Below are 25,069 nucleotides of genomic sequence, written 5' to 3' on the forward strand. Positions count from 1 at the left end.
TATTTTATACCGAAAAGAAATTTCCATTTATAAAATACAAAAAACAGTATTTTAAAGAAAATTTAATTAAAATAAACTCAAAAATTTTACCAAACTTTCCTGGTTTGAATTGTAAAAAAAAAAATGTGCAAGAAAAAAAATATGACTTCAGGACTTGAACCTGAATTAAATACGTGCAAAAACACAAAACGAATAACTCCGCCGACTTTAGCTTCTGCACCACAAACTAACTACCGCGCGGCCTTCTTAATCGCAAATTTATTCGCTTCGATTTCCTTAGTAGTGTGCCGAAAAATCTTATGAACGTCCTCAGTAGTATGGTAAACGCAGAAAATATCTGAATTCTTGGCCTAGCGTGGTAAGTAAATATAGAAACCCTCCACTCGCGTCACTCGCGTGGTAAATATCTGCAATTCCGACCTCTTCAGGAAAGTTGAATTTGAAATGACCTTATTATGAATCTATAAATTAGAACTCGAAAAAAGCTCATTTAACATTTGTTCCTTCTCATTGCATTAACATTCTCTGGTTATAGACACCTCACTGACTTTTGCCCACACAAAAATTAGAAACACCACACATCTTTCTCCTCAACACACAACACATTTCTCACCTCGACATTAAACCAATTAAATTTGTACTATTTTCGTATTTTTGAAATAATAAGCGAATACGTAAAATTTATTACATAATTTTTTTTTTTTCGATTACATTAAAAAAAAAAACAAACGATTTTAAAAAATAAAATTTATAAAAAAAAGTTTGCACCGGGAATTGAACTCGAGTCTAACATGTGGCGAGGAAAAATAGGCGGTGCGTTTATTTCTTCGACTGCTTATTTTTTGACCATTTTGTTACTTTTGAAATGATAAGCGGATACATAAAATTTATTAAAAATTTTTTACGATTACATTAAAAAAAAAAATTTAAAAACGAAAAAAAAAAAAAATTTACACCGAGAATTGATGGCGAGTCACGTGGGGAGGATAAATACATTAAACTAATTAAATTTTTACTATTTTCGTATTTTTTTTGAAATAATAAGCGAATACGTAAAATTTATTACATAATTTTTTTTAATTACATAAAAACAAACGAATTTAAAAAAAAAAAAAATTAATAAAAAAAGGTTTGCACTGGGAATTGAAATCGAGTCTAACATGTGGCGAGGAAAAATAGGCGGTGCGTTTATTTCTTCGACTGCTTATTTTTTTACCATTTTGTTACTTTTGAAATGATAAGCGGATACATAAAATTTATTAAAAATTTGTTTACGATTACATTAAAAAAAAAAATTTAAAAACGAAAAAAAAAATTGGCGCCGAGAATTGATGCCGAGTCACATGGGGAGGATAAATACGCAGTGCGTTTATTTCTGCGCCTGCGTTGTGAACCAAGGTTTTGTGCATGCGCGCGACGCGAATTAATTTTAATAAAGTTCTGAAAGTAATTCATGAAGTTTTTCATTACATACATTCATAAATGAACGTATACTCTATATGTACATAAATGATGGTACATGACAATATACATACATAATATGTATGTACATGTCAATAGGAGGTATTTGCATTAAGAAAAAAAAACGGTTTAAGATAAATCAACACTTATTTTATATTGTATGTCAATTTATAGTTTATGTATTCGACAGCATTTACATACATATGTAGGTATGTACATTTGTATATGAAAAACAATAATGCACAAGCGCAAGAACATCATCTTCCTTTCATACATATGTACATATGCATGTATGCCCAAATAACCTTGACTTATGTATGTACACAAGTCACAACACATCACATTCTTACAAGACAAATACACTTACGCACTAGCGAGTTTCTTCCTAACAAGTGCAAAAACAATTCTGCTCTATGTATGTATTATGTCCTAGCATATATACATACATATATACCTACTTGCCTTCTAAACTTCCTACAAAATAATTGTATTCATATGTTACTACATCCATGCACGTTCATACATTCAAGCATACATACGCACAACGCGATGGCCGCTTTGCCCCCACACATTCTAAAATGTTCTAGAACACAACAAAAACACATACCTCACATGCGCATGTCGCCCAAAGCTAAAATCTAAGCCTAGCGGCTACAAAAACAAAATACATTCGTAGACGCAGTCGCAGCGGCCATGATTCTATCAGCGACGGCGCTGAACAATTTGGAACAAAACAAAAAGTTCATTCATAAGTTAGAGCTCATATTTCAATTTCATTCATAAAACGAGCCGCCCATATGCCAATTTTCGCGACCATTCGAAAATAGTCAATATTGGAATATTTCGCGTGGAATTATTTGCCAATATTTGATAAATCTTAAATTTTTGTCATATCGAGTGGCCGCGGCTCCGTATGTATGTATGCACCCTTATATGTATGTAAATATGTCTTCTAACTGTGCGACAGTCGCGAGTTAATGCGACTTCCAGCGAATCACACATTGCTGTCCGCAAAGCCGCATATATGTACCTTATGATCAGAAAGTACCGGGAATGTTTAAATTAAACAAAACAGAGTTAAATTTAAGGAAAATTTATATTATCTTCTTCAAAATATGACCCGTCTGAAGGAACACACATGTGCCAACGCTTAACCCAGTCCTCCAAACACTCCCGGCAGGCCGATTTGTATTCTCTTTGATCAGTGCGATGGCGCGTTATCACCATGCAAAATCTGAGAACGGTTTGCAACACACAGCATCTCTCTAAGGTTTCAAAACGGATAAATAATATTCTCTATTGACTGTCTGGCCCGATGGAAGGTACTCATGGTGGACTATGCCTTGGCAATCGAAGGAAACAGTCAACATCACCTTCCCGGTTCTTTTTGCTCATAGGGTATACATATCCCATGTGTCAAGTGTGCGCAGAAGCTTGTGTTCTGGGTTTGTTAGAATGGTGGTAGTTTGTACATATATTTAAACACATATGTGAGTATGCGCGTTAGGCTTCCTGGATGGATATTAGAATATTTTCTCATCAATATGTGTATGTAAGTAGTTCAGATTTGACTGAAGAAATTAAATATAGGAATGCATATTCATATGATTGACTTTATGGCTGTTTTACATATAAATCAATTCAAATGAATAATGTTATATAGAAAATAAATTTCTAAGTAACTGGTATTAGAAAAACCTGAATACACTATTTTAAATCAATTTCAATTAAACCAAATATAAAAAATGAAATAAAAATATCGAATAAAAAACTGTGCACAGGATTTGAACCTGAGTCAAATATGAGACTACGTACTGCATGTACGACACGTCTTTCACGATTGCGCTAATCTACAATTATTAATGATCTTTTCTAAATCACTCATTTATTCGATTCGCAGTTTTATATGTACATATTCTGCGTTAGTTGAAAGTTTGTATGCGTAATTATATGCATATGCATCTGTGTATGCGCGTTTGGCTTTCTGGACGGATATTAGAATGATATTTTCTCATCAATATAATTTGGATTTGATGAAATAGATTATAGACATATGTACATATTTTCTGTTTTGATTGATTTATATAAAAATCAGGTCATATCGAGTATGAACTATTTTATACCGAAAAGAAATTTCCATTTATAAAATACAAAAAACAGTATTTTAAAGAAAATTTAATTAAAATAAACTCAAAAATTTTACCAAACTTTCCTGGTTTGAATTGTAAAAAAAAAAATGTGCAAGAAAAAAAATATGACTTCAGGACTTGAACCTGAATTAAATACGTGCAAAAACACAAAACGAATAACTCCGCCGACTTTAGCTTCTGCACCACAAACTAACTACCGCGCGGCCTTCTTAATCGCAAATTTATTCGCTTCGATTTCCTTAGTAGTGTGCCGAAAAATCTTATGAACGTCCTCAGTAGTATGGTAAACGCAGAAAATATCTGAATTCTTGGCCTAGCGTGGTAAGTAAATATAGAAACCCTCCACTCGCGTCACTCGCGTGGTAAATATCTGCAATTCCGACCTCTTCAGGAAAGTTGAATTTGAAATGACCTTATTATGAATCTATAAATTAGAACTCGAAAAAAGCTCTTTTAACATTTGCTCCTTCTCATTGCATTAACATTCTCTGACCTTACTATGAATCTATAAATTAGAACTCGAAAAAAGCTCATTTAACATTTGCTCCTTCTCATTGCATTAACATTCTCTGATTATAGTGTTTGGCTGTAGTCTAAAACACCACAACAGTAATTTAATTGCAGTTTTTGAAAGACTACGAAAATATAACTTAAAACTAAATGCGAGAAAGTGCGTATTTTTAAAATCCGAAGTCGTATACCTAGGGCATCTGATCACGCAAGATGGCATAAAAACAGAACTGATAAAAAAATACCCCGTACCCAAAAGTAGTGACGAGGTTAGGAGATTTGTAGCTTTTTGCAATTATTATAGACGTTTTGTACACAATTTTGCTCAAATAACCAAGTGCCTAAATAATCTTGTAAAGAAGGGACAAGTATTTGATTGGACTGACGAATGTCAGAAAGCATTCGAATCACTAAAAGGAAAACTAATCAATCCACCTATCTTACAATATCCAAATTTCGAGCAACCATTTGTGCTCACAACAGATGCATCTAATTTCGCACTCGGTGCAGTACTTAGTTAAGGAGAAATAAGAAAAGATTTGCCTATATCATATGCAAGCAAAATTTTAGTAAAACATGATATAAATAAATCGGTCATAGAAAAAGAACTACTCGCGATTCACTGGGGAATAAATTTCTTCCGTCCATACCTAATGAGTAGAAAATTCACCGTGGTAACGGACCACAGACCTCTTATCTCCTTATTTTCACACAAAAATCCTTCGTCCAAGATGACAAGGATTAGACTTGGTTTGTCAGACTATGATTTCGAAATAGGCAAAATGAACACAAATGTAGGGTAGACAAGGAGAACTACAACTCTCATTCGAAGTCAGGCCAACTTCACATATGGGATTGTACGTCCACAGGCGATATAAGAAATATAAAAAGATTAAAATTCGTATACGAAGAAAAAATGAAAGGATCCAAAATACAGATAAATAAAAATGGGGATATAATAGTCCGATATAGTGAGGAGCCTCTGAAATACGTTTCAATCATGGCGAGACTATCATCAATAGCGACTAAAGAAATATAGAGAAAAAGATATTTTATTAAGAGAAATGAATATTGAAAATTTTAAGAAAGCATTCAACAAGCTGCAAACTGAAAGATTAGAACAAAATTTAAGACCCTTAAGAATAATTTTATAAAAAACCCCAAAACAAAATAATGACCAAGAAATTATAAAAAATATAATTATAAATTAAATTTAAATAATTTGAGTATCACAATTCAGCACTAGGAGGACACCTGGGTATAAGAAAAACTATCTTAAAATTAAAACAAAAATACATATGGAAAAACATGAGAAAAATTATAAAACAATATATAAACAGTTGTAAAGAATGTACTCGAAACAAACAGACAAAGTACATAAAAGAAAAAATGACAATAACGGACACACCTAGTACAAGCTTTGAAAATTTAAGCATAGATACAGTAGGACCATTGATTATATCAAATGGTTTCCGATATATTTTAACGGTACAATGCGAACTGACAAAATACGTAATCTTATTCCCAATAAAAACTAAAGAAGCAATTTCTATCGCAAAGACACTAGTAGAACAGGTAATACTAAAATACGGACTTTTTAATACATTAAAATCTGATCGAGGTACAGAGTTTCCAAATGAATTAATGAAAAATATATGCGAAATACTAAATATAAAGCAGACCTTTTCAGCACCCTATCACCATCAGACAATAACAGTTGAAAGGAGTCACAGAGTCCTAAATGAATTTCTGTTACACTTCGTAGAAAATCACGAATGGGACCAATGGCTACCTTATTTTGCATTTGCTTTTAATACCACACCGAACATAGAGACGGAATTTTCACCGTACGAGTTAATATACGGAAAACTTCCACGCTTACCAACTGACATAATCGAAGACAATCAACCAGTATATAACTTAAACAATTATGCAAATGAGATGAAACTTAGACTAAAAGAGTCACTTCTTAGGGCACAAGAGCTGATAAAACTAACAAAACAAAAGAGAAAAGAACTATATGACAAGAACAGTAACACATCAGAATTAAAAGTAGGTGACTGGGTATTTGTAAAACTAGAAACTAGAAGAAAACAGCAAAGTCCATATCATGGCCCTTATCTCATAGTGGAGCGTAAAGGAGTCAATTCTGTATTACAAACTAACAATAAGCTTAAGGAATATCATAATAATACCCTTAAGAAATACAAAATAACCTAAAATATTATCATATTAAATAAATTTAAGAAAAATTTACTCTAAAACATAGAATTAAAAATAGATTTAGATATACTAAGAAACTTTTAAAGTAATTTTTATTGAAAACTACTGAACTTGCAAAATTTAAACAAATTTTTTTGCACAGTAATTTTCAATCTTAACCATAGGGGTGTAGAGTACCTCCACTTCACTTTCAAATTTCTTTCGAATTCTTTAAATATATTTTTAATACTCAAACTCAAATTATGTAAACCATTTCAATTCACTCTACTCTTCAATTTCAATGACATAATTCTTTTCATTTCAATTTACTCTACTTTAATGACATAATTCTTTTCATTTCAATTTACTCTACTCTTTAATTTCAATGGCATAAATTCTTTTCCTTTTTTTTGAGACCCGAAACATAAGTAAACACATGGCACACACCAAATACATTTTTTTGTCATATGATACCCCACTCCAAAGCAAAGCCATAGCTTACTGTAAAGTAAGTTAACCTAAACAAAATTTAAGTCAACCTAAGCAAAATTTCATTGTATGGTATTTTTAAGTGTTTGCAATTTTGTTATTGATTTTTACTTGTAACAATGTTTGATTGTAATTATATATATTTTATTGATGACAAGACAAAAAGAAAGTATAAAATAAAGCCATTCTATCAGAAGGCAACTCAGTCTCAACCTGATAGTTGGAAGGCAGTCATTTGCCCTAACTGAATAAAAATCTTTTATTTCAAACATAATCTTTAGTCGGCAGGTTTGCTCTAAAGCTCTTCCAGGATAATAAAGACTTCTAAAAGGAATCTTTAGTCGGCAAGTTTGCTCTAAAACTCTTCCCTGAAGTAAAACACTTTACATGGCGATGCTGCGGACGATCCTAAAGGCGTACTAAATCATTAGTACGGACGATCCTTACATTTTGAAATACCTTTCAATTTTCAACCAAAAACGTTAAATTTTTTTTAACAACTTCATGGAAGGTCCAAAGAAGCTTTCTATACATCAGTACAGAAATAGAATTGAAGACAACAAAGATACCCATCGTGTGGCTATCCCCAAGGAAAATCTGAATCTTAAAACCCGAGGAGGATATAAAAAACGCCTTAGAGTGGAAAAGCTAAACTTCTTGACATAAAAAGAAGATCAGTGAACCAAGAAGCAAGCAATAACTTCTCAAAAGCGTTAGCAGCTGACCATGCTCTAGAACAAGTAAACAAAGAACTTAAGGCAAAACTACACCAGAGGAAAAATAAAATTTGGGAAATCATAGAAAATACAAAAAGCTACGTTTATGGGGAACTGGTGGTCAACAGAAAATAAGGAGGAAATCATCCTCAACCAAACAGCAGCCAACAACAGCAGCTTTTTAGAAAATAAAATAATAACACTCGATGTAAAAATTTTATTCACTATCTTTATAATAATTTTATACATTGTACACAGAATTAACAAATATTATAAAACATACTTACACAAACACTTGAATAGAAGAAGGCAGATAGTTTAAGACAAAAAAAAAATTAAACAAAAATGTTAAGCAAAAATAAAAAAAAATGCATTAATAAAATAAAAAAAAATATATATATTACACAATAAAAGGAAATCTATAATTATATTTTGGAGCTAATAATAACAATTATAATAGAAATAATTATAACAATAATTTTAGATACAATAATAATTTTGGAAATCAGTACAATCGTGGGCACAACAGGGGACAAAACAATAACCGTGGGAACACTTACAACCGCGGAAGGACAAACGAACGAGAGTCAATCCCCGGGTACCCAAAATTAAATATTTTCAGAATTTCAAATAATGCTACGAATATAATTTCTTTAAGATGTACAGACTCAAATACAAATCTAACTTTCATAATAGACACGGGAGCAGGCGTATCTATCATAAAGCCAAAGAATCTAAATGGCGACTTATTTTTCAATGACCAAGATAAATGTAAATTAACAGGGATATCAAACGAAATTATTTACTCAAAAGGAGTAACAGACATAAAATTAGATTTTGGAGAGAAATCGCATATCCAAAAATTCAATATAGTAAACGACAAATTTCCTATACAAACTGACGGAATATTGGGACAGGATTTTCTGAAAGATTGCCTTTGCAAAATCGATTTAGAAACATATACTATAACACTCGTTGTTGATGATGAAGAGATCATTTTACCCATTCATACAGATTTATCTGAAGTTTCGGATATAATTATTCCTGCAAGATCGGAAATAATTCACCGAGTAAAATTAGATCTAACTGAAGACAGCGTCGTGTTCAACAAAAAAATCCAAAAGGCGTATTTCTAGGAAACTCCATAGTACCCAAGGAAGGATTTGCTCACATAAGACTACTTAACGTTAACGACAGTGAACTTCGTATAAAAAATCTAAATCTTGAAACAGAACCCTTAAATAACTATTACGTAATTAACCAGAAAAATAAAGATAATTTTGACAAAACGCGTTTTCAAAAATTAATAGAAATTTTAAATTTAGATTCAGACGACAAAACTGCAAGGGATTCATTATATAAAATTTTCGAGCAATTTCAAGACATTTTTCATACAGAAGGGGAAATTTTGAGCACTAATAATTTTTATACCCAACATTTGAATCTGAACGATAAAACACCTGTATACATAAAAAATTACAGATTACCTCAGACTCAGCTTAAAGAAATAGAAGAACAAGTAGAAAATTTATTGCAAACCGACATAGTGGAACCATCAGTGAGCGCCTATAATTCACCTCTTTTGATCGTACCAAAGAAAAGTAGCGGAGACAAAAAAAAAAAAAAAATGGAGGCTTGTAGTAGACTATAGACAACTAAACAAAAAGATTATTAATGATAAATTCCCGTTGACAAGAATAGAAGACGTACTAGACAAACTGGGTCGCGCAAAATATTTTTCAACGCTCGACATGACAAGCTCTTTTCACCAGATAACGCTAGACAAACACTCAAGACACTTGACTGCATTCTCCACAAGACAAGGTCATTGCCAATTTAAACGCTTACCATTTGGACTCAAAATATCTAGCAATAGCTTTCAAAGAATGCTCACAATAGCTTTGAGTAGTTTAGATAGCAATGCATTTTTATACGTAGACGATATTATAGTGTTTGGCTGTAGTCTAAAACACCACAACAGTAATTTAATTGCAGTTTTTGAAAGACTACGAAAATATAACTTAAAACTAAATGCGAGAAAGTGCGTATTTTTAAAATCCGAAGTCGTATACCTAGGGCATCTGATCACGCAAGATGGCATAAAAACAGAACTGATAAAAAAATACCCCGTACCCAAAAGTAGTGACGAGGTTAGGAGATTTGTAGCTTTTTGCAATTATTATAGACGTTTTGTACACAATTTTGCTCAAATAACCAAGTGCCTAAATAATCTTGTAAAGAAGGGACAAGTATTTGATTGGACTGACGAATGTCAGAAAGCATTCGAATCACTAAAAGGAAAACTAATCAATCCACCTATCTTACAATATCCAAATTTCGAGCAACCATTTGTGCTCACAACAGATGCATCTAATTTCGCACTCGGTGCAGTACTTAGTTAAGGAGAAATAAGAAAAGATTTGCCTATATCATATGCAAGCAAAATTTTAGTAAAACATGATATAAATAAATCGGTCATAGAAAAAGAACTACTCGCGATTCACTGGGGAATAAATTTCTTCCGTCCATACCTAATGAGTAGAAAATTCACCGTGGTAACGGACCACAGACCTCTTATCTCCTTATTTTCACACAAAAATCCTTCGTCCAAGATGACAAGGATTAGACTTGATTTGTCAGACTATGATTTCGAAATAGTCTACAAGCAAGGCAAAATGAACACAAATGCCGATGCATTATCACGAATAAAGATAGACTCAGACATACTAAAAAAAATGATACCAACGAATTGTGATGACAATAATAAAATGTTTGTAATAACAAGGGGAATGTCTGCCAAAAATAACACCAGGGTAGACAAGGAGAACTACAACTCTCATTCGAAGTCAGGCCAACTTCACATTTGGGATTGTACGTCCACAGCCGATATAAGAAATATAAAAAGATTAAAATTCGTATACGAAGAAAAAATGAAAGGATCCGAAATACAGATAAATAAAAAAATACCAGTCTAACGGTTAGACGCGATAGAAGTGAAACCTTCCGTAAAACAAACTGAGAGAGAATAAGACGAAAGCAGCATTAGGAGCGGGATAATTATAGGTTCATTATAATATTGCTATAAAGTTCATATTTTATTTTCTTCATTTTATTATTATTCATCCTCAATGTTTTCAATTTCAACAAATGATTCGAGTGGCTTATGATAGATAAAATATGATACAAATGCTTTGGTTTCGATGTTGTCAACATATCTTTGAAATACTGCGTCAATGGTGGTTTTTGATCGTGTTGTCGATTCAGTGCGATTGTTACACATTTTTAAATTGAATGTTGTATTGAGAAAGTCAATTGAAGGAACCGCTGTGTCCAATGCAAAATTTACGTTAAAATCGCCACTTAAAATCATTGGAACTTTATTGTAATCTTTTCTAAGTATCCGCGATACTTCTGGTGTATACTTTATTAAATTTTCGTGAATGAACTCCGTGATGCTATTTATTGATTTTTTTTTCTGTCGATATTCACGACACTTTTCTGCATTATTTTTCGGCATAATTGCGGTAAATATTTAAAAATGAAAATATTTACGAATATAAAAATACACACGCGGTTGCTATTATGAGCGTCCCCAGCAAAACCTGCGACCGAAACTCTAACACAATTACATTTTTTTGAATGTTACAAACACATATGCACGCAGGTTTTGCTTGGGCGTGACCGAAACTCTAACACAATTACACATATGCACTCGTATTTGTTTGAAAATCGACTTTTTTTTTATTCTCCGTCACCTTTGGAAAATGTGTAAACAGTAAGCAAACTTTATTCATATATTTTTCCTCATTTTTGCATCAGTAAAATTAAACAAACGCCGTAGCCGAATGGGTTGGTGCGTGACTACTATTCAGAATTCACAGAGAGAACGTCAGTTCGAATCTCGGTGAAAACACCAAAATTAAGGAAAACTATTTTTCTAATAGCGCTCACCCCTCAGCAGGCAATGGCAAAACACCGAGTGTATTTCTGCCATGAAAAAAGCTCCTCATAAACATATCATAAAATAAAATAAAATAACTGTATAAAAAAGTGTTTTTTCTTGTGATTCGAACCAAGGATTTTGGATTGGAAGTTCACATTGCTAGCCGCTCGGCTATCGCGCCATGCTGTCGGCGCTGGCATAAAAGTTATTTAGTTCGTCGCTACGTTTATATGTAATATTCGCAGCCAAGAGTGTCGCTTTTTCGTTTCATCGAGTCTCAAATCACTCCCAACGATTCTAAAGAAGTTTTCACTTCAAAAAGGGGATATAATAGTCCGATATAGTGAGGAGCCTCTGAAATACGTTTCAATCATGGCGAAACTATCATCAATAGTGACTAAAAGAAATATAGAAAAGCTAGCGCTAGCAAAAGATAATTTATTAAGAGAAATGAATATTGAAAATTTTAAGAATGCATTCAACAAGTTACAAAGTGAAAGATTAGAACAAAATTTAAGACCCTTAAGAATAATTTTATATAAAGCCCCAAAACAAATTAATGACGAAGAAATTATAAAAAATTTAATCTTTGAGTATCACAATTCAGCACTAGGAGGACACCTGGGTATAAGAAAAACTATCTTAAAATTAAAACAAAAATACATACGGAAAAACATGAGAAAAATTATAAAACAATATATAAACAGTTGTAAAGAATGTACTCGAAACAAACAGACAAAGTACATAAAAGAAAAAATGACAATAACGGACACACCTAGTACAAGTTTTGAAAATTTAAGCATAGATACAGTAGGACCATTGATTACATCAAATGGTTTCCGATATATTTTAGCGGTACAATGCGAACTGACAAAATACGTAATCTTATTCCCAATAAAAACTAAAGAAGCAATTTCTATCGCAAAGACACTAGTAGAACAGGTAATACTAAAATACGGACTTTTTAATACATTAAAATCTGATCGAGGTACAGAGTTTGCAAATGAATTAATGAAAAATATATGCGAAATACTAAATATAAAGCAGACCTTTTCAGCCCCCTATCACCATCAGACAATAACAGTTGAAAGGAGTCACAGAGTCCTAAATGAATTTCTGTTACACTTCGTAGAAAATCACGAATGGGACCAATGGCTACCTTATTTTGCATTTGCTTTTAATACCACACCGAACATAGAGACGGAATTTTCACCGTACGAGTTAATATACGGAAAACTTCCACGCTTACCAACTGACATAATCGAAGACAATCAACCAGTATATAACTTAAACAATTACGCAAATGAGATGAAACTTAGGCCCTTATTATGAGCAACATTCGATCTTCGACTGTAGTCGAAAGTGCTGATCGAACGAATTTTCATTTGGTATTATGATGCTCATTCGTTGAAGAATAGGACTATTGTGAATTTCGATCGCTCGACGCATTTACAATAGATAATTTTTCTCAGCTGATACAGCAAATCAAAATAAAAGAAAACCCGATTGTGTTGAAATTCTTTGCTAACAACATTTTTAAAAGTTAAAAAAAGTATTTTTTGCGAAAATGAGTACAACGGAGTTGTGGTGCGACGATTCATCGGACGATGAAAGATTAGTGGAACTAGCTAGAAGTAGAAAACAGTTGAGGGGCGCATCCAACCCCCTAGAAATGGCTTTCACTGAGTAAGTTTAGAATTTTCAAAATGTGTTGACGTACTTAATATTACAGAAATTTTCTTACAGATTTTTAAAGAACTTTAGATTATCTAAAGAGGCGTTTATGAACCTACTGTCCAGTACAGAAAACCAGTTGCAGCAGTGCACCCGAGAAAAATCCAAGCGAGAAGTATCATTGAGAGAACAATTGGAGTCCTGAAAAATCGATTTAGATGTTTATTGCATGCAAGAGCTCTTTACTATTCTCCAAAAAAAGCAACACAAATTATTAATGTGTGTGCAGCTTTGCACAACATTTGCTTGTTTTATAATGTTCAACTTCCGGATGAAGAGTTATCCGATGAGACCCTCAACGATGTTACTGAAGATATTGAAGTGGAGTCAAATAACGGAGAAGCAGAAAACATAAGAAATGAAATTCTTAGAATATTGTAGAAAAATCTAAAAAGTATTAAATAGAAACCTTTACGCCACAGTTTCTGTTTTATTTTTGTTATAAATTTTCTTTATTCAATTATTCGTCATTCGAAAAAAATATGTATTTCAGTTCCTCTACGTATTTCAGCCCATACCTCCCAAGGGAAAATAAAAATATATTTCTATAAACATCACAAAAAAAACCATTATTAAGCTTAATCCATTTTGCTGCCATTCTCACTGGTGGTCCCAAGCAATTCAGCTCCGTTGTAAATTCCTCCCATTTTTTTGCTGCTTGAATTTTGGTGCAAATCCCTTTTGCGAATTGTGGATTCTCTTCCATGAACGCAACTAGCCTTTCTAATTGCTGTTTGGTACTCACGACTTTCGACCTGCATAAAATTAACAAAATTAGTATATATTTATTATTTAGTTGCTATAAAACAATAAATAATCGCAAACAACGTTCATTTTAACAAGTTTTCCCACAATACGCTACACCAGGGCTTCTTAAACTGTAGGTCGCGACCCCCAGGGGGGTCGCGAGACTACTGAAAGGGGGAAGAAATTAATTGTTTAAACTTAAAAGCACAAGAAGAATTTGCCGAATTAACAAGTGATACTACCTTGCGACGCAGATTTTCTCAAGTGCCTGTGCATGAATTTTGGATAGAAATCAGAATATCCCCTACTATCGGAAATGGCAATGAACAAATTACTGCCATTTTGTAAAACATATTTATGTGAATCAGCCTTTTCCACATAAACTTACATAAAATCAAAATACCGTTCAACTTTAATAAACGTTGAAAATTTATTACAATCTGCACTAACTCAAATTGAGCCTAGATTTAATTATTTGTGTAAAAATAAACAATCACATCCGTCACATTAATATTGTTTGATGTTAATAATATGTTTTCTTATAAAAAAATTTTTACAAAAGTTTATTTTTTCTATTGAATAAATATATATATAGTTTTATGTCATTCTATTTATTGTGTTTTATTATGACCTATATCCCGTCAACGTTTCCAATTATATAAATGTGAAATGAATGGGTACGTATTCTTTAATCCCTATTTTTTTACATTGTAAAATAGTGCGATATTACATCTACATCTACGGTTAATATTATATATATTTCATTATATGGAGGAGGGGGTCGTTTAAAATTTCCTAAGCTTGAAGGGGGTCGCTATATAAAAAAGTTTAAGAAGCCCTACGCTACACAATCGAAAGCAAAATTGCATTCTACTCTAAATTCGGTATACAACGAAAATTTTGACAGCGTTGCACCGCTCATAATACCAAATTGACATTCGATTTTCGATCTTCGACAACCAACGAATATCGAAGATCGAATGCAACTCATAATAGGGGCCTTAGACTATATCATGGCCCTTATCTCATAGTGGAGCGTAAAGGAGTCAATTCTGTATTACAAATTAACAATAAGCTTAAGGAATATCATAATGATACCCTTAAGAAATACAAAATCACCTTAAATATTATCATATTAAATAAATTAAAGAAAAATTTAATACAATATAAAACATACAATTAAAAATAAATTTAAATATACTAAGAAACTTTTAAAGTCATAAAATAATTTTTATTGAAAACTACTGAACTTACAAAATTTAACCAAATTTTTTAGTAATTTTCAATCTTAACCATAGGGGTGTAGAGTACCTTCACTTCACTTTCAAACTTCTTTCGAATTCTTTAAATATATTTTTAATAGGTAAATGAGCTCAAACTTAAATTATTTAAACCATTTCAATGTCAATGCCAATATTGTAAAATAAACCCATTAATTTCAATGACAAAATTCTTTTTCCATTTTTTTTTGAAACCCAAAACATAAGTAAACACATGGCACACACCAAATACATTTTTTATGTCATTCTTACAGAGGCATCGAACACGATGTGAAGTTTCTAGATTCGCTACTCTGTTTGAGAATGCAATGCCTTTTCCAATGTTAGTAAACAGGCTTCTAACCGGTGGAGATCAATTCGCCGTGATTTGAAAAACTCTTCGCCTACCAAAGTTGTGTTGCGTGAAAAATTCCCTGTCGAAGTGCAGATTCCGACATCTTGTTAGTAGGCCATGTGCATTGTAATGCCGAATTGTAGAGACAGTTTGAAGTTCGAAGCCCGTTACTTAAGGGTTGTAGTTGCGCATGCCTTGATACCGAGTTCCAATGTTAACGAGTTTCCAATGCTACGTTTTCCTACGTGATACATTTTGCAACCGAGACGAAGCTTTTGGGTGAAATCGTCCGTGATAAAATTCATTTGCGAACATGAGTCAAACAAAGCCCTGCCGAGTTTGTAGGAACCTGCTGCGTCTTTGACCAAAAATATTGCCGTTACGAGTATCACTTGCCCACTTTCCGATGTTTCCATATGCGAATGTCCACTTCCATATACGTCTGAACTATACTATGTAGTACACTTCGGTGGTTGCCAAACCGTTGCAGCAAATGATGATTGTTGATTAAGAATATAAAAACTGGCAATCACGTTCTAAGACCTGAGTATATTTGGGCCAAGTTGGAAGCTATTTGTAGTCGATTGACTCATTCCATTTATTGCGAGGCTCGTAGTCGCATTTTCCAATGACATTGCAGATCAACATATATATATATATATATATATATAATTGGTGTCTACACACTTTTTGGGTGTTTGGCCGGTTCCTTCTCCCATTTGTGGTGTACGTCTTGATGTTGTTCCACAAATGGAGGGACCTACATTTTCAACCCGACTCCGAACAGCAGATATTTTTTATGAGGAGTTTTTTCATGGCAGAAATACACTCGGAGGTTGCCTGCCGAGGTGGGACCCCTATTAGAAAAAACTTTTTCTTCGTTTTGGTCTTTCACCGAGATTCGAACCTACGGTCTCTCTGAATTCCGAATTGTAGTCACGCACCAATCCATTCGGCTACGACGATCGCCGACAAGGCTTACGCAATTTCAGAACTTGTGCCCAAGGATTCCAACGAACTAATGATGGCGGATGCCTTTCAGTGTAATTCGCGGTAACATTTCCATGCTCCCCAAGTTATTCCTGAATGCTTTATGTAGCAAAGTAGCTGTCATTTAAAGCGGCTCGCCCTTTATAGGAAATATCCAAATCCACAAGCGAAGCACAAATGCGCAGATAGCGAGATGAAAGAAGAGCAACGTTAGCTTAGAGGTATGCGGTTTTTATATACGAGCAGGATCCACCAGAAATGTACGGCGCAATCGCGGCAGATAAACTGCAGTTTAAAATACCGCGTTTATGCCAATTGACACAACAGGCTCCTGTGTCCAGGTTCCGCTCCTGTATAGAGACTTTACGCCATCGATAGCATTCACTCCTCCTACTGCCTTTTCAGGCCACTGAGGAGGAAGTGAAACATCGGAAAATGTGCAATAGCCCGATACTCCCAAACTATTGTCTTGTCATCAGTTTGGTACTGCTGTGAATGACTCAAGCGTCTGTACTTGTCGTTGGTTTGTCTAAAACAGTTGATCTCCACTATCCACCTGTTAGCAAAGGTACAAAAACTTACTAATAAGGGAAAATACTATAAATAAACTATATTATTTATAAGATTGTTTTGTTTTTTCTACCTTTTTTCCTCAAAACTGCCGAATTATGACTTAGCTGGATTAAGTACATTACTTAAGAAATGATCTTGCTGGATCTGCTACCTAATTAATTAAATATTTTAATAGTATTGAATACTTAATCTATCTTTCTGCTTCTATTGCTGCTGTAGCTGTTGTTGCTACAGTTGCAACTGCTGCTGTCGTTTGTGGGCTTTCCTCTCCCAACCAATGCGGTTGAGCCTCGTCACGACTGTAGCTGCGAAGTTTCTGCGGCGTCCCATTTAGTAATGGTCGAACACATATCCTGAACCAATCTTGTCTGGGATGGGGGTGTTCGAAAGCCTTCGCCAGCATTGCTCGTTTTTCACTGACCCGTTTTCAGTAAAAGACCACATTTTCTGCGCTCTCGTCTGTATTAGAGCAACTCGGGCAAAACGGGCTCTCGGCCAGCTGGGAACGGTGTAGATATTAATATTTGTATCTGAGTTAGGTAGTATTCAATATCACTATGCTTCCTATTTATCCACCCTTCAAGATTTAGTATGAGTTTGTAAGTCCACCGGCCTTTGACTCATCCTATCTCCTGTGCCATTCGACCATCGGTCGCGTTCTTTCTACCGCCTTTTCTTCTACCGTCGGTTTCACTCCTTTTACTCCATATAGGCGATACAACTCCATCACATGAATATAAGCTGGTATCCTTCTACCAACAACGCATATTGCGTCATCTTATACCGTTCTATAAGCGCATGCAGTACGTATATGGTTATGTTTAGTCTCAGCCCATATCGGCGCTGCATATAATACAATTGAGTCCATCACAGTCGATATGAGTCGTCTCCTCTCTCCTTGCGGGCCACCTATGCTAGGCAGGATTCTTTTGAGTGCTCCATTGACAGCCGCTGCTTTACAATTAACTGCTTTCAAATGATTCTTGAAGTTTAGCATCGTGTAGAACATGACTCCGAGATACTTAATCGCTTCCTGTGAGAATATTTCGTATCCGCCATCCGCCACCCTACCATTAACTTCATATTTTTTTGGCCCATTATCAGTATCGTACTGTAGAATACGGTTGCTGAAATAGCTTCTGATGATGCGCAAGAGATAACATGGCCCTTTCAAAAGTTTTAGAGCTAGCAGTATGTTAGACCATTTTGCCGAATTGAAAGCATTTTTTACATCCAATGTGATGAGTGTGCAATATTTCATGGAGGTGTTTCCCACGCTGATAGCTTCCCGAGCTATGTCTGTGACTATTCGGATAACGGTTGACCTTGCTCGTCGGAAGCCAAACTGTTTATCAGAGAGTCCGCTGGGTCTTTCTGAGTTCTCCTGCATGCGATCACATATGATACGTTCAAAAGTGTTCCCTAATGTATCCAACATACAAAGGGGTCTGTAGGCGGAAGGTTGGACAGGTTGCTTGCCTGGTTTAAGCAGCAGCGCTAATCGTTGCAATTTCCATCGCTTCGAGATGGTTCCTTCGGCCAGGCAAGTACTGTATAGGTTGGCGAACGTGTGGAGTTTTGCCCATATAGCAGTTTTAAGTGCAATGTTAGGAACCCGTTCTGGGCCAGGTGCCTTACAGTCTTTTACACGTTTAAGGGTGTTTAACACTTCTTTCGGTGCCACCGGTGGCACGCTTCGAATTGCATCTAAGTCATATTCCCCGTCGCTTGTTTCCCCCTTGTGGAGGGCTATATCTCATTTGTTTGAAGCAACGATTTTTGCTTTCTGTTCTTGCTTTTTTCAGTACCGGCTTTCGTGCTCTATACCCTGTCTGAAGGCCTCTGAGGATTGGTCGTTGACGCGCTCTTGTTGCTCTTCTTCGCGCCTTGATGCAGGCTTTTCTCATATCAGCTATTTCAGCAGTCCACCAGTAGGCAGGTTTGCGTTTTCCACCATATTTATATCTGGGCATCGATACATCACAAGCGGCTTCTATCTGGGCGGCCATATGTTCCGCCATATCATCCGCACTCGTGGCGGAAAGGTGCGATCCTCCACTTCACTCGGTTTGCCGTTACGCGGTCCGCAAATGCCAGATCAATTATGGACCGTCCCCTACTTCACTCGAAAGTGAAGGTTCCGGGAGTATTAAGTAATACAAGGTCCATTGCCACGAAAGTTTCTTCCACAAAACGTCCTCTTGGATTTGTGTGCATGCTGCCCCAGGTTCTCGAGGAACGAGTATTGGACGCTTCCATCTTAGTTCTAGCTCGAGGGCCGTCAACATGTGTACGAAGGTTTCTAACGACTACCTAGGTGGCGCATAGCAGCTTACGCAGTAAACACTATCTGATTTCACCCACGTATGACCGGAGTCTGGTATCGGCTTCTTGCATTGAGAATGCTTGTCGGTTACCACCCATATGTCGGTCCCCACCCATATCGCAACTTGCTTTTCAGAGTCCGACATCCAACTGTGAGAGTTGATGTTTTCGTAAGGCTCGGCAAGATGAGCAACATCCACATTATTTTCAGCGAGCGTTTGCCATAGCTTCTCGACAGTAGTTGGTATTGAGTTGCAATATCTTTATGCCTTAAGTTTGCGCACCGTCTCTTGATATCGGGGGCTTTGCCGCTTCCAGCTAGGTCGCAGAGCACGCATTTTTTAGGGTTTTTACATGTTACTGCAAGGTGTCCTTCCATTTCACACAGTCTGCAAAGCTTCCTACGGCCTTTTCATTTACACGCAATCGAGACGTGGTCAAACGCCCAGTATTTGTAGCACCTTTTAGGGGAGATTGCTTCCAACACGCGATATCAATCCATCCCACTTTAATGTGTCCAAGGTCCAGGACCTTTTTGGCGACATCTGCATGGAGCGAAATGTACACAGTCTCTGTGCCTCCTTGTGTGTTACGCCTGCTTTTTATTGAGCTTTTATCAACGCATTTCATTTACCCCTGCTCTACTAGGGTGCTGAGAATATCATCATCTGTGCTCAGATCCGGAATAAGTCCTCTGCACTGGGTTGTAAAGTTGTATTTGCTTTCTGCTGTAGCTGTTGGGCCACATCGCGGTGTAATGTTGGCGTCCAAATAATGTTGCTTCGCACATTACTTATTTGCGCTGTCAATCAATGTGGCCGGCGTTGGCTAGCCGCAAGAGTCGCCGCGTTGCCCTCCGTTTCTTGTTCGGTTGTTACTGTTGCCTGTGGAGAGGACCTTCCTATAACCGTGCTCCGCTTAAATGCTTCTTCAGCTTCGGTATTCACGTTTTCGTTGTTTTTTATTGCGTGATTTTTTGCATTGTTCATTTTTGTCCGTTCTATATGCCCCCAAACTCACAACCGCTATCCCCACGCGTGCATGTAGTTTCCGAAAGCCCTATGGTTATCTATGAAACAGGGAGACCATACTAGGGTTGACACAAGTCCTTATGGGTACCAGTGTTCAGAGCCAGACATCAAACCGGAACTAATGGGGAGTCATCTCAACCCAACCTACATAGTCACTTGAAGACTACATACTTTGAGCGCACTGTGAGACCTGCCAAGTTTTAATAGGGCGGACGAGAAGCAAACCCTCCTCTAAGTCATTTCAACTGGATTTCATTCCCTTACTCAGATTACAGAGATTCACTGCTCCAACCCGATCCCTTTCTGCTTCCAAACCAGTATGCCATAATCAGGATCTTACTGGTATCAATACAGATGGCCCGCAGCCAACGCTAACATTTTGTAATCAGCCGCTCCTACTTTGGAGAACAGAGACTGACCAGGATAACTGCACAATTTGAGTCCGACGCTCCGAAATTTTTGATCATAGAGCCCTCACGAAGTCCCTCTATTTAAAGACGGTGTTTAGCCGTCTTGTCGCAAAGGTATCAACGGAAATATTAGGATTTACACCGCTTCCTCCTCCTCTGCCACTCCTTGTCAGGGGTTGCTTATTTGTCAAGACTTATTCAAACCTACCCTGCTACTACACGTCTTTCGGCTATCCGCAACCTGCCGAACCCCCGAGCGTCCGAGCCAATCATTTGGGAAAGACATGGAAGCTGACCGTCCCAAAGAAGAGACTCAGACGGTTCCCGTACCGTGAGCTCATGACATGAACAATGGCCTCGTCCACTCGCACCCCCTTCCTAAAGGGTACACTCTCCTCGCCGTAGACTGCGAAGCGAGTGGTCCCCATGGGGGGCACGTTATTGACCACGGTCCTGATCCACTCGAAGTTGGCCAAAGACGCGCACGTCACCTTTATGGTGCCGTCCTTTGTCTCATAGCCCTTCGCGTTGGCTTCCGGACCGGAGGCAATAACCTGACGCATCAGTTGACTTTTGCAGTATTTGATTTCTGCATCCTTGGGGGGTCGTGGGTCGGCCATTGGCGGCAACCGCAGGGCAGGGAGTTGTGCTGCTTTCAGCCACCGTCTTTCTCCGCTTACCTCGAGAGCGAGACAACTTGGGAGTGTCCATGCCCAGCGAGGATTCGGTAGCTTCCGTGGGTGTCACTTCCGCTGACTGAGGTCTTTTGGAAGACACAGACGCATAAGGGCGGGCAGAACTACATGAGGATTTCTCCCGCATGAGCCTTGCCTGCCGGTTTCTTCTCTCCCTACTTGCCACGTTCTTCGATTTCCCGGCTTCTTTGGGAGGTCGTGCAGCCACCGAAGAGACCTCACAACTCAGGCCCTCCGAAGCAGGGAAACGTTTCTCAGACTCTGAAGGAGAGGAGATTGCGATAACAACCCCTGTCTCCTCCAGGATGCGCTCTCGCTCGTAGAGCTGAGAGACTTGGGTAATGGTTGGGGCCTCCAGAATCCATGCCCCTGCCGCCGAAGTGGGTGGATTGCCACTTGTGTGGACCCCACCTGGAGTAATAATACCATTGTTTTCCATTACCTTTTGGGTTTTTTCGGGACTCCTCCCTAGCCAGATTGGTTCGCGGATGGCACCCTGATTCTATGCCAACTTTGAGTCATCACACGAGTGTTGAACCCACCCCATCAGGGAAGGTCACTCTTATGATGCCAGGGCTTCCCTATCCACCACCTGGGACACGCCCGATGGGAGATCAGGCAACTCCACACGGAGTCACCGCTCACTGCTGACCAAAAACAAGAACGTGTTGATGATTCTAAGCAGTGTTCGGTCATATTTAAGCGTAATAAACCAAAATTTTCGTGTAGATATGTGACAATGGATGAAATATGGATCCTTCACTTCACTCCGAAATCAAAACGATCATCATATTTGTGCTGTATGGGGAACCTCGTTCAAAATGCCCGAAATTTAAACACTGGGATGGAAAGGCTATGGCTTCGGTATTTTGGGATGTGCGTGGTGTAATATTCATCAACTATCTTCAGGAGGGAAATACCATCAGCAGTAAATATAAAACAAGTTTTTTATTAAAGACTGGATATCATAATATTTAATTACGGATTTTTTAACATTTTCTTTAATTTTTTGAAAGCTTCAACATCAGAGTTCATCTTTACTATTTTTGTTTTTTAATTTTTTATAGGGATAGCCGCCAAGGAATAGTTTCTAATGAATTTGCGGTAGTATCCGATTAAGCCCCAAAAAATATGTAATTTATTTTACAGGATGGTTCCGTGTGTAAAAGTCTACGCACGTGCGGAAAATCCAGGATTGCCATTCACTTGGGAGTGGCCAGAACGATTCTTCTGCATACGGCCCAAAAGGGTCACAACTTCCGGGCTTCGTCCAAGTATCCTTTGGATAGCTTCAGAACATCCGTTTGCGAGCGAGCTAATGTGCAAAGACGAAACAACCCAACATGTCTGGTTCCGCGCTACGCCACGTAAAAAACCTTCCCCAATAAAAACGACAATGAAGCCTCGGAGGAGAACTGCTTATTGTGATGACGATCCCTGCAAACGAACTAAGGACTATGATTAACGGGCATGCTCCAGGAATGTCCGGTCCCTTGATGAGGAAGGTGTCTCTGCTCGGATGGATGATGTCCTCGTGAGAGTAAGGCTGACATCACTGCCATTCAAGAAGTGCGATGGACGGGGCAAGGCAAGAAAAACATAGGACCTTCCGACGTCTACTACAGCTGCCATGTAAAGGAGCGCAAATTCGGTGTCGGATTTATTGTGGGAGAGAGACTTCGTCGCCAAGTACTGTCGTTCACTCCGTCGGACGAGCGTGTCTCAATAATCCGCATGAAAGACCGTTTTTATTAACATCAAGCTAATTTGCACCCACGCCCCGACGGAAGAGAAGGACGATGCGACCAAAGTTCCTTTCTATGAGCGCTTGGAACGTTCATATGAGCGCTGCCCCACCACAACATCAAAATCGTGCTAGGCGACTTCAACACTAAGGTGGGCAAGGAGGAAATTTTTGGTCCCACAGTCGAAAAGTTCAGCCTGCACAACGAAACATCCAATAACGGACAAAGGCTGATCGACTTCGCCGGGGCCCGACACATGGTAGTCTGCAGCACCAGGTTCCAGCATAAAAAGATGCACCCAGCTACCTGGCTGTGCCCTGATCGAAAAACGTGAAACCAGATCGATCGTGTTGTGATAGATGGAAGACACGCTTCTAGTGTATTAGATGTACGTACGATCCGAGGACCCAATATCGACTCGGATCATTACCTTGTTGCAGCCAAACTGCGCACACGCCTCTGTGCAGCAAAAAACGTACATCTACCTACGCAAAGAATGTTTGACATCGAAAAGCTGCAATCACAACAGACAGCCAGAAGATTCGCCACTCGACTCTCACTCCTGCTCTCGGAGAGCACTGCCGAACAATCGGGCATGCACGAGCAATGGGGCAACATTTCTCGTTCTCTACGTACCGCCACCGAAGAAGAAATCGAATTCCGGCGAGAACGAAAAAAAAATTGGTACGATGAGGAATGTCATACTGCCTATAGAGCCACGCTGCGAGCCATGTGGGATCGCTACAGACCGCTAACAAAGGAAGAGAGACGTATTCTCAGAAAGAACGAGAGGTTGAAGCACGTGAGTGCGAGGAGCTTGAGATGCTGGCCAATAGGAACAAAGCCCGAAAATTCTCCAGAACGTTCGGCGGCTTACAGAAGGTTTCAAGACCGCGGCGTTTTCCTGTCAAAACAATGACGGCGATCTGGTGACTGACATCCAGAGCATACTTAAATTATGAAGTGAACACTTCTCGAACCTGCTAAATAGTGATAGCTGCGCATGTCTCAGAGAATGTTACGGTGCCGCTACCCCAATCGTCGACGACGGAATTGTCGTTCCGCTAAACATGGTAGTGAGGCGCTGGTAAAGTGTATGTATCAGCTTCTATGCAAAATATGGTCGGATGAAAGCATACCTGCCGATTGGAATTTAAGTGTGCTCTGGCCAATCCATAAGAAGGGCGATCAAGCAATTTGTGCCAATTATCACGGGATTAGTCTTCTAAATATCGCCTATAAGGTTCTAGCGAGCGTATTGTGTGAAAGCCTGAAGCCCACCATCAACCAACTGGTTGGACCTTATCAGTGAATCTTTAGTCCTGGAAAGTCCACCATCGACCAAATATTTATTGTTATTAGAAGGCCATTACGCACGGCGACCAGAGTTGATCTAATGTGAAAGGCTTATTTTGTAACCCTAGAGTTCTAGGCTTTTTAAAAATTTTAGCACAATTTTTGGTTTGTTGTTCCAAAGATTGCATGGAGATACTACGATACCACCAAGGTGGTGAAGTCTTTGTCTGCCCAACGCAGGACATTCACGAAGTACAATGGTCTCAGATAGACCAATACTATTTAGATGGCACCTCAGGTGCATTGACCTGTAAGGTATCCTGTTAAAAGACCCAGATCTACTCTGTTTAGTGAGAGAAGTTTGTCAGATATTCCTTTGTTGGGACTTAGGAATAGTTTGGCTTGACGCTGACCGGCACAGTTTAGCCAGTGAGCGGC

This window comes from Anastrepha obliqua, chromosome 6 (genome assembly GCF_027943255.1).
Source record: "Anastrepha obliqua isolate idAnaObli1 chromosome 6, idAnaObli1_1.0, whole genome shotgun sequence".
Lineage (NCBI taxonomy): Eukaryota > Metazoa > Arthropoda > Insecta > Diptera > Tephritidae > Anastrepha > Anastrepha obliqua.